Source organism: Protopterus annectens, chromosome 11.part0 (assembly GCF_019279795.1).
Source record: "Protopterus annectens isolate FY-2018-M chromosome 11.part0, PAN1.0, whole genome shotgun sequence".
NCBI lineage: Eukaryota > Metazoa > Chordata > Ceratodontiformes > Protopteridae > Protopterus > Protopterus annectens.
In genome coordinates, this window is record NC_056745.1 from 31104743 (window position 1) to 31115741 (window position 10999).

Sequence of the window (10999 nt, forward strand, 5' to 3'; positions counted from 1 at the left end):
ATGTGAAGTATTGTTTTTACAATGCCACCCTCTCTAACATCCCCAACATGGGGGTTGTGTCTCCATAGCCCTGCTGAATATTTATACTGATTTGAGATTGATTTTCAATGGGGAAAGAAAACATCCCAATGATCTTGTAGCCTTAGTCTTAACATGTAAAACCTCAGGATTGTGCATTGGTGATCCCACATAGTCATGGTGTTCACTTGTGTGGTGATTCTAAGGTTGGAGTACATTTCGACTGGCTGTACACTTTTGAGTGATTTATTGCTATATGAATGTGCTGCCTCCCTGCTATTATAACGTATTCCATGGCATAAACTTTAGGTACTTTGGGACTCACTAACACCTTTCTGTGTGTAGTCATAAAGGCAAATTTCAGTAAGCTACTCCACCTCTTGTGGATAAGAACAGTCTCTCAGCATCACCTTAATATTTAGATGACCCTTCCAATCAGAGTGGTTAGATTTAATCCCATTTAGAATGTTTAGGAACCAGTCAGATATTTTTATTCCCCAGTTTTCTCATGCCATCATATTATTTATAATAACAGATAATCTATTTTTAGGAATAAAAAATGGTCACCGTTCAGGCTGTAAAATTTGTGTGTTATACTGAGATGTGCAGACGAAACATTAATTAGTAGGACACTGTTTCAGAGAATGTCTGCAGCTACCTGGGAAGGAAAGATGGAAACAGTACCCACTAAAATACATTACATTATATTCTGTAGAAACCTCTATAACAAAACTATTGAGCATAAAGTGATGTAGAATGGTGACAGAAATGTTATAAATTATAAAAATAATTATAGGAAATAAGGAATTAAATGATTTAATAAAATTGGAGGCATAAATAAAGTTAACTGAAGGTTCCAGACTAGAAGCTCTTCATGTCCAGATTTCATCATCTTGTTGAAGACATATTGGTCTGCAGCACGTTTAATCTGTGCAGGAAAAACTGTTTCAGTGAACACTATCAGCTAACCCCAGAGAATTACATTCCAATAAGTTGCCTTCAGGCATCATGTGAACTACACAATGAAATGACATGCGTTGAGCCAGCAGTCAATGCATAGAGTTGTACTCATTGTAATAAAACATAATGGTAACAGAAAGTCATGTGGTCTAGTTGGACTGTCTCAATGTAATCTAATCAGATGATTAATATTTTTTAAATGCAATAAAACACACCATTCAGCAAGTGATGGTCTGGGTGGAGAGATGATAAAATCAGCAAGCAAAGTAATATTGCTAGAACTGAATTTATCCTCAAGTCTAGGTCAGCACCTTCATGAGGTGGACCCTGTTTTTACAAAATCTCACCAAGAGAATACTGATGTATAGACTGTATTTTATATAGCACATATCATGGACAGATGTAGCTGAGTGTACAAGTCCCAGGACAAAAAAGTGCCGATCCGGGTAGATGCAGTGGAGCCAGGACTGGAAAAAAATGACAGTGTAGAATCCTCAAGACACGGAAACATTTCTACAATGGGGCCAGGCCAGGCCCAGGGGGAGGATGGCCCCCTGTTGTAGAAGGAAGCAGCAATCCACAAAAATCAAAAAACTGATAGGCCAAAAAAGAGCCATACATATGATAGATTGGACTATAGAGGATAAGAAGGAAATTATGTATTGTTACTGTAATTTATTGTTACTATTATGCAAGAAGCCCAGAATTTCCAGATAGAAGACACTCAGAAAGATTAAGAAATTAGGAGAAAGAAAAATAATTGCCCAAGAAAAACTGTCAAATGCTTCAAATACAAATTTGTGTTCATTAATACAACAGATTCATGAAAAACATTATATAGACCAAGAAACCTTGGGCCATTTGTGAAAAGAAGTGACTGAGGACGTGTGAAAAATATAAAGAACTAAACCTAAAGATTTTTGAAAGGTATAAAAAAGAAACATGGACATGGAAAAGAGAGATCTGATATGGTGTAATATTTACACAAAGGAGAAAGCTAATCAATACAAAAAGCAGATACAAGCATATCTGAGGAGGGATACAGGCAAAGGCACCCAGGTATGGAAAATTTCACAATACTAAAATAAGATTGTTCATTTTATTTATTTATTTACATTTGTTTACTGGGAAATCCCAACTGGACACCAATCTTTTTCAGAGGAAGCCGGGGAGAAAAGCTCCACAAAACAATAAATGAGCAGCAGAGTACATGAAGAACAACTGAATATACATACAATAGCAAATAATACATACTGCAGCAAACATTATCTATACATACAATATGAAACACAGTAATGAACAGATATACCAATAGCAAATAATACACACTGCACCAAACATTAACTATACATACAATATGAAACATAGTAATGAACAGATATACCAATAGCAAATAATACATACTGCAGCAAACATTAGATATACATACAATATGAAACATAGTAATGAACAGATATACCAATAGCAAATAATACATACTGCACCAAACATTAGCTATAATACAATACAAAACATAGCAATGAACAGATATACCAATAGCAAATAATACATACTGCAGCAAACATTAGCTATACATACAATATGAAACATAGTAATGAACAGATATACCAATAGCAAATAATACATACTGCAGCGACCATTAGCTATAATACAATACAAAACATAGCAATGAACAGATATACCAATAGCAAATAATACATACTGCAGCAAACATTAGCTATACATACAATATGAAACATAGTAATGAACAGATATACCAATAGCAAATAATACATACTGCAGCAAACATTAGCTATACATACAATATGAAACATAGTAATGAACAGATATACCAATAGCAAATAATACTACTGCAGAAAACATTAGCTATACATACAATATGAAACATAGCAATGAACAGATATACCAATAGCAAATAATACATACTGCACCAAACATTAGCTGTACATACAATATGAAACATAGTAATGAACAGATATACCAATAGCAAATAATACATACTGCAGCACCATTAGCTATAATACAATACAAAACATAGCAATGAACAGATATACCAATAGCAAATAATACATACTGCAGCAAACATTAGCTATACATACAATATGAAACTTAGTAATGAACAGATATACCAATAGCAAATAATACACACTGCAGCAAACATTAGCTATACATACAATATGAAACATAGTAATGAACAGATATACCAATAGCAAATAATACATACTGCAGCAAACATTAGCTATACATACAATATGAAACATAGTGATGAACAGATATACCAATAGCAAATAATACATACTGCAGCAAACATTAGCTATACATACAATATGAAACATAGTGATGAACAGATATACCAATAGCAAATAATACATACTGCAGCAAACATTAGCTATACATACAATATGAAACATAGTGATGAACAGATATACCAATAGCAAATATTACATACTGCAGCAAACATTAGCTATACGTACAATATGAAACATAGTGATGAACAGATATACCAATATCAAATATTACATACTGCAGCAAACATTAGCTATACATACAATATGAAACATAGTGATGAACAGATATACCAATAGCAAATAATACATACTGCAGCAAACATTAGCTATACATACAATATGAAACATAGTGATGAACAGATATACCAATAGCAAATAATACATACTGCAGCAAACATTAGCTACACATACAATATGAAACATAGTAATGAACAGATATACCAATAGCAAGTAATACACACTGCAGCAAACATTAGCTATACATACAATATGAAACATAGTAATGAACAGATATACCAATAGCAAATAATACATACTGCAGCAAACATTAGCTCTACATACAATATGAAACATAGTGATGAACAGATATACCAATAGCAAATATTACATACTGCAGCAAACATTAGCTATACGTACAATATGAAACATAGTGATGAACAGATATACCAATATCAAATATTACATACTGCAGCAAACATTAGCTATACATACAATATGAAACATAGTGATGAACAGATATACCAATAGCAAATAATACATACTGCAGCAAACATTAGCTATACATACAATATGAAACATAGTGATGAACAGATATACCAATAGCAAATAATACACACTGCACCAAACATTAGCTATACATACAATATGAAACATAGTGATGAACAGATATACCAATAGCAAATAATACACACTGCACCAAACATTAGCTGTACATACAATATGAAACATAGTAATGAACAGATATACCAATAGCAAATAATACATACTGCAGCAAACATTATATATACATACAATATGAAACATAGTAATGAACACATATACCAATAGCAAATAATACATACTGCAGCAAACATTAGCTATACATACCATATGAAACATAGTAATGAACAGATATACCAATAGCAAATAATACACACTGCACCAAACATTAGCTGTGCATACAATATGAAACATAGTAATGAACAGATATTCCAATAGCAAATAATACACACTGCACCAAACATTAGCTGTACATGCAATATGAAACATAGTAATGAACAGATATACCAATAGCAAATAATACACACTGCAGCAAACATTAGCTGTACATACAATATGAAACATAGTAATGAACAGATAGACCAATAGCAAATAATACATACTGCAGCAGACATTAGCTATACATACAAAATCAAATATAGTAATGAACAGATATACCAATAGCAAGTAATACATACTGCAGCAGACATTAGCTATACATACAAAATCAAACATAGTGATGAACAGATATACCAATAGCAAATAATACATACTGCAGGAAACAGTAGCTATAAATACAATATGAAACATAGTAATGAACAGACATACCAATAGCAAATAATACATACTGCAGCAAACATTAGCTATACATACAATATGAAACAGAGTAATGAACAGATATACCAATATCTAGCTAGATTCTAGGAATAAAGGTAGGATGTATGAGCTTGAATGGATAACAAAGGGAGAAAGTAAAGCAGATGATTAGTAAAGTAGAGGTTAAACAAACAGAAGCTAAAGTTATGGAATAACGTAAGGTGAAGGATTTATTGTAGAAAGTGTAACATTGGTCATGTTACAGCATATGATGGAACAATGAGTTCTCAAATAAAGGAGGAACAGGTGGAGCCAGAGACATCTGAGGAAGAAATATGGACATGAGAAAGAAAAAGAAATTTAGTACAATGCAATATTTATGCAGAGGAGAAAGCAAAATTAATCAATGCAAAAAAAGCAGCACCAAGGATATTTGAAGAGAAATATAGGCAAAGGCATCTGGAGATGGACAGTTTTACAATATAAAAATAAGAAAACAAAGCGGAAAAGTAAAAAAAAGAAGATTAATGATGGTGATGTTAAAGAAACAGAAACTGAAGTTTTGAATTACCTGTGAAGTGAAAGATTTAGTGTAGAATATCCCACTGTGGTAATGTCACAGACTGATGGAACAATGAGTTCCCAAATTAAGGAGAAACAAGTGGAGCAGGAAGCATCTGATCTGTTGCCACATGAAGATACTCTGAAGCCTTCAGAAGGAAACCAGTACAAAAGGTCAATTGAAGTTGCACAGCAAGGGACGGAACAGAAAACAGTGCCACCTCTCACACAGTTAATGCTGTGGAATGATACGGCAGTGAGGTTCCCATATGAAAGAGCAACAGATAAGATAACGCAGGATGCAGCTGAGGTGAATATGTCACAGGAAGATGTTCTGTAACTTTCTGTAGAATTCCTGCAGGAAATGGAGACTAAAGAATGTGCCCTCAGTTTAGAAGAATATCTAAGGGAAGAGTTGCTTGATTTAATACAGATGGACCGACATGTTAAGATCAATGATAGAAATAGATTACAGAAAGCCAACAAGACCCAAAATGTTAGCAGTCTGATAAAACAAGTGAACACAGTAATCAAAACTACTGACAGAAATTCATGTGATGTAACAGAAATAAATTGGATATATTATTGTGCAGCAAAGTTAATAACATATAAAGTCTTACCAAAAATACAGAGCAATAAGGGAAAAAAGGGAGAAATCAAGTGCCATTCTAAGGGGGTGCAATATTTGTCAGTATGGAAGGAGATGGTCAGTAGACCACGCTGCTTTCCAGGGATGGTCTGCACCTCTCTGCTCTAGGCTTTCAGATAGTAGCAAAAACTTTGTCTTCCCCATAATGCCTTTTCTAAGCAATGTCAAACTGAAAGTACATCCAACATAGCAAATCAAAACCAAGAAAATATAAACATATTACTGCTCAATGCTAGGAGTATAAACAAAACAAAAAAACTCCACCCCCTAGAAGCTTTCTTTACCCTAGAGAATGCTGCTGTCTGTGTGGTCAATGAGACATGGTTTAAAGCCTCAGAGAGCACGCCAACAGTGCAGGATTATAATGCCTTCCACACATTTAGGCCAGTTACTTCACAGGCAGGGACTAAAGGTGGAGATGTCTCTATTTACATAAAAAATAAATGTACTTCAAGGCTGGTCAAGCAGGACAATGCACTTGAGCTGCTCCATGTTCAAATCACCATAGGTAAAATTCAATACCACTTCCTTGCAAGCTATAGGTCCCACTCTATGACCCAGGAAACCCATAACATGTACTTAAACTTATTAGAAACACTAACCATCCAACTCAATACCATAATCATGGGTGATTTTAATTATAGTCCTAGGAGCTATAGGAGCCTAGCCCCTAGCATTCAGGGCTATTAAAGCCCAGATGTTAACACATCTAGCACTATTATTTCCTTTTCTAGCACCTTTCCTGACCTCGTCACTGAGGGTCCGTACAAAGGTTCCTTTCCTTTCCCAACCACAGGTTCCTCTTGTCAAGGTTCCTGACGAGAGGTCCAACGAGGCACTCTGTTTTTGGAGTCTCCAGAGCAATCTATTCCTCTGGTTGGGGTCTCTCCATGTCTTGAGATTAGATCCTTATTGTGATTTTGTTTATTGTGATCCCAAGGTTGTGATCCCTCTGAGATTAGGATTTGGTTTAACATGATTTTGTATGACAGCTCTTATGAGACCTGGGTGTGATATGTTAAGCAGAGGATGCCTCGATAGAATTTTTATATGGAGTTTGCATAGGGTGATTTTTAAAGGGCAGCTGCTTTTTTGAGGGGCTTCTTTTTTAGTGAGGTATTTCTGAGGGGTGAGGAGGCCTTCCAGTTGTTGTGAAATGTCACATTGTGAGAGGTGCATTGTATATGGGGAAATATTCTATAATGGGTCTAATGAGGATGAGTATGGTGGATTTTCCTGGATGATTTCTGGATGAACTTAGATGCGTTGACATGAAGGTTATGGGTGTTTCTGTTGTATTTGGTGATGGGTGAGACCACTGAGACCACTGTCCACCTGTGTCCCTAAGTCTCTTATCACACTTCTAGCTGCTATGTGCTGCCCATATCATAATTCATCATGGATTTTTTTTTTTTTCTGGATAACAATACACATCTTGGCATTGAGCTTGAGCCCCTGGCATTCCTGCACCAAGCATCTGTTTCTGTAAGGCCCTTTTGAGTATATCACATCATTTGGGGATTCAATAATGGGCAGTCAGTTCCATGCAAACTTGCCTTTGTTGTAGAGAGTCCTTAGTGTTGACCTGTACCTGTAAGAGAGAAGTAGATGCCAAACAAGATGCCCCAGGACTAACCCCCTGAGGTACTCCACTTGTCACTTGTCTGGGATTTGGAGTGAGTTTCTTTTTTTTTGTTGTGGTTCTATCTATCAAGCTCATTAACAAACATTGGGTGACATAGGGATTAATACCCAACTAAGTTTATCTATCTATGATGAGTGGGGGGATGGTGTCAAAAGGCCTTGGCAAGGTCTAGATAGGCTGTGTCCCCAATATTAACTGGGAATCCTATACAACACTAAACGTACATGCACAGCAATGCCTGGATTTTGTAAACACAACCTACCTGGACCAGATAATCAATACACCAACCAGGGGTGCAACCATACTGGATCTGGTCCTCACTAATATGGGAGACTGCTGCACTCCCCATTTTGTAATGCCTTCCCTGGTAAGGTCAGACCACAAAATGGCCTCCTTTGTAGTAAAAATGAAACCTGGACCCCCAGCTAAAACTGGAATATTCAGGAACTATTCGAAGGCTTACCTCCTGCTATTAAGTGAGAACCTGGCAAAATGTCAAGCCCCCATAATACCTGAGAACACTTCTGCCTATGCAGAACTATTCAAAGAAACCCTGTACAAGCATGTTAATAGCTGCATACAGACAGCTGTACCCACCAGGAAGAAGTACAGAACTAACTAAAAAAACAAGCCACTCTGGTGGAATCACAAAGTACGTAGCCTGTATAACAGGAGGAAGAAAATCATGGTACAAATTAGGAGGTGTAGCACCCAGCAGGGTAAAAGCACTCTCATCAAGCTAAACTAGCAACTCAGAAGACAAATAACGTATATCAAAGCCAAATTTGAGGTAAGTTTGGCCTCCCAGGCAAAGGACAATCACAATGCATTCTTTAGCTACAGTATGTCCACAATCTCAAAGACAATACACAATTGTGTGCAGAGCTAATTATAAATGAAGTCACCTATACTGAGCCAGAAGATATAGAAAACCTTTTGGCTGATAAATTCAACTCCAACTTTACCCCTCTGTCACCCTCAACCTTCCCTCAGGAAATATCATTAAATGTAACTCTCCCTACAATCACTAGGGAACAGGTCCTTAATGCTCTCTCTAAGATGAAGAACACTGCATCAATGGGCCCAGACAGTATCCCAGGATGCCTTCTAAATAGCATGAAACATGACCTATCAGGGCCTCTGGAGTTGCTATTTAACTGTAGCCTCCAAACAGGTTTCATGCCTCATCTGCACAAAGGTATGCCATCTACAGACCCTGGAAACTACAGACCCATAAGTCTCACTAGACTTTTATATGTAAAGCCATGGAAATAATTATCATCATGGAAATAATTATCATAGAGATGATCAATAGAGATATAGTAAACCTTCAGATACTGGACATGATCCAGTTTGGTTTCATCAAGGGCTGATCATGTCTAGTCAACCTGGAGGGCTTCTTTGAGAGGGTCATCAAAGCAATAGATGAGGACAAAATCATTCACACTGCCTACCTTGACCTGGCCATGGCATTTGACACAATATCCCACTATGGCATTGTTGACAAACTCAAGAGTTTAGCTACAAACCTGTATGTCACCTAGTGGATAGCCCAGGAAGTTAAAATTGGGGACCACCTCTACAAAGAGGCTAGTCACAAGTGGAGTCCCTCAGGGATCAGTCCTTGAACTACTCCTTTTTGGCATTTACTTCTCAGAAGTCAAGGCCAATGTCAATGGTCTCTGGCTGACTAAATTTGCAGATCCTTTTAAATTAGGAGCTGTCATTGAATCTCACACTGATGCAAGAAGGGGCTGACACAGACAGACAATTAGCATCAGAGCCATGGACTAAAACTAAATGCCAAAAATCGCATAATAGTATCCTTTGGGAAGTTGTTCATCTCTGGTAACTATCATATTGACGACATACCCCTTAGAGTTGACCCAATAGTCAGGGACTTAGGGACACGCATAGATAGTAACATAGGTTTTGATCATAATGTGTCTATAGTGGTGAGGAATTCATTCATTGTTGCACAACTTATAAACAAAGGTATGGCGTCTAAGTCCAGCATGTCATTGTTCCACTGTATTCAGCATTCATCAGACCTATCATTGAGTACAATGCCCCCTGTGGTATGCACCTAACCAAGCATGTCCAACAATTAGAATGTCCACAGAGGTTCCTCATTAAAAGAATACAGGGTGTAATTAATATGCCCTGAGCAGACCGCCTCAAGCCCCTATGCCTGTATTCTGTCTCCTACAGGCTTTTGAGGGGATGTCTATGTCTGGCATACAGGGCATTATCAGACCCCACTCTGATGGACCTCTTGCTTATCCACAAAACAAACAGCACCAAAATTACCAGTTCTAAAGACTAAACCTTGCCTGTGATATAAATAGGGCCTGCTGAAGAAATAGGTACCCATCTGTGGAACAGTCTCCTCATCCATGTGAAGCAGAGTTCCTCCCTAACCCAATTCAAGTGCCTCTTGGAGAATTGGATGGGAAACCGGAAAGTCATCCCTGGTTTGGCACCTATGTCTGTAATGGACATTGGCAGTATGTAAATGGTTCATCTCCCAGGCCCTAGCTTGTAAATGTTTCATCTCCCAAGCCCCTGCTTACACTTATCAAGGGTATCAGAACTTGTCAGAGATTTGGGATGCATGGCTAGGCTTAAAAAGACCCTTCTGGTCGTTAGCCTAGTAAACACCTATGAACCATCATGGAAGTATTGAACAGAGAAAACATATAAAACAATTAAGACAATGTGTCACTGTTATAAGAGTATAGAAGTGGGAACAGATCAACAAAAATACACACAAAGACAGAAGTGATAAAAGCAATGCACAGTATTAGAACAGATCAGGATCTGTTGTGCGCTATAACAAATAATAAACTAAAGATATCGGCGCAGACAGAAAAACTTAGAAGATATGCAGATAAATGTAAATGAAAAGTACAAATTAAGCAATTCATTGATGACCCAAAAGAAAATGTTTATATAGAGAACTGGGAAACAAAGTAAAAGGAATAGAAACACCACCAACAAAAGAAGAAAATAGATCCATTTTACAGAAATGTTTATGAAGACCCCATGGAGCATAACAAAGATGCTGAATGGATAGAGGAAGTAAGAGAAAGAATAAGAAGTTCAAATGCACAGAATAGGAAATGGGATGAAGTAACGACCAGACAGAGACTGAAACAAAGTTAATAAAATCTACTAATTAGAAAACGCCAAGCCCAGATGCAGTAACTAACTTCTGCCTAAATGTATTAACATTGTTACATGAAGATTTACTCCTAAGAAGTATAAGATAAACCCCACACTGATTGAATGCATTACAGCAACCATGAAACAGTGACAAACCAC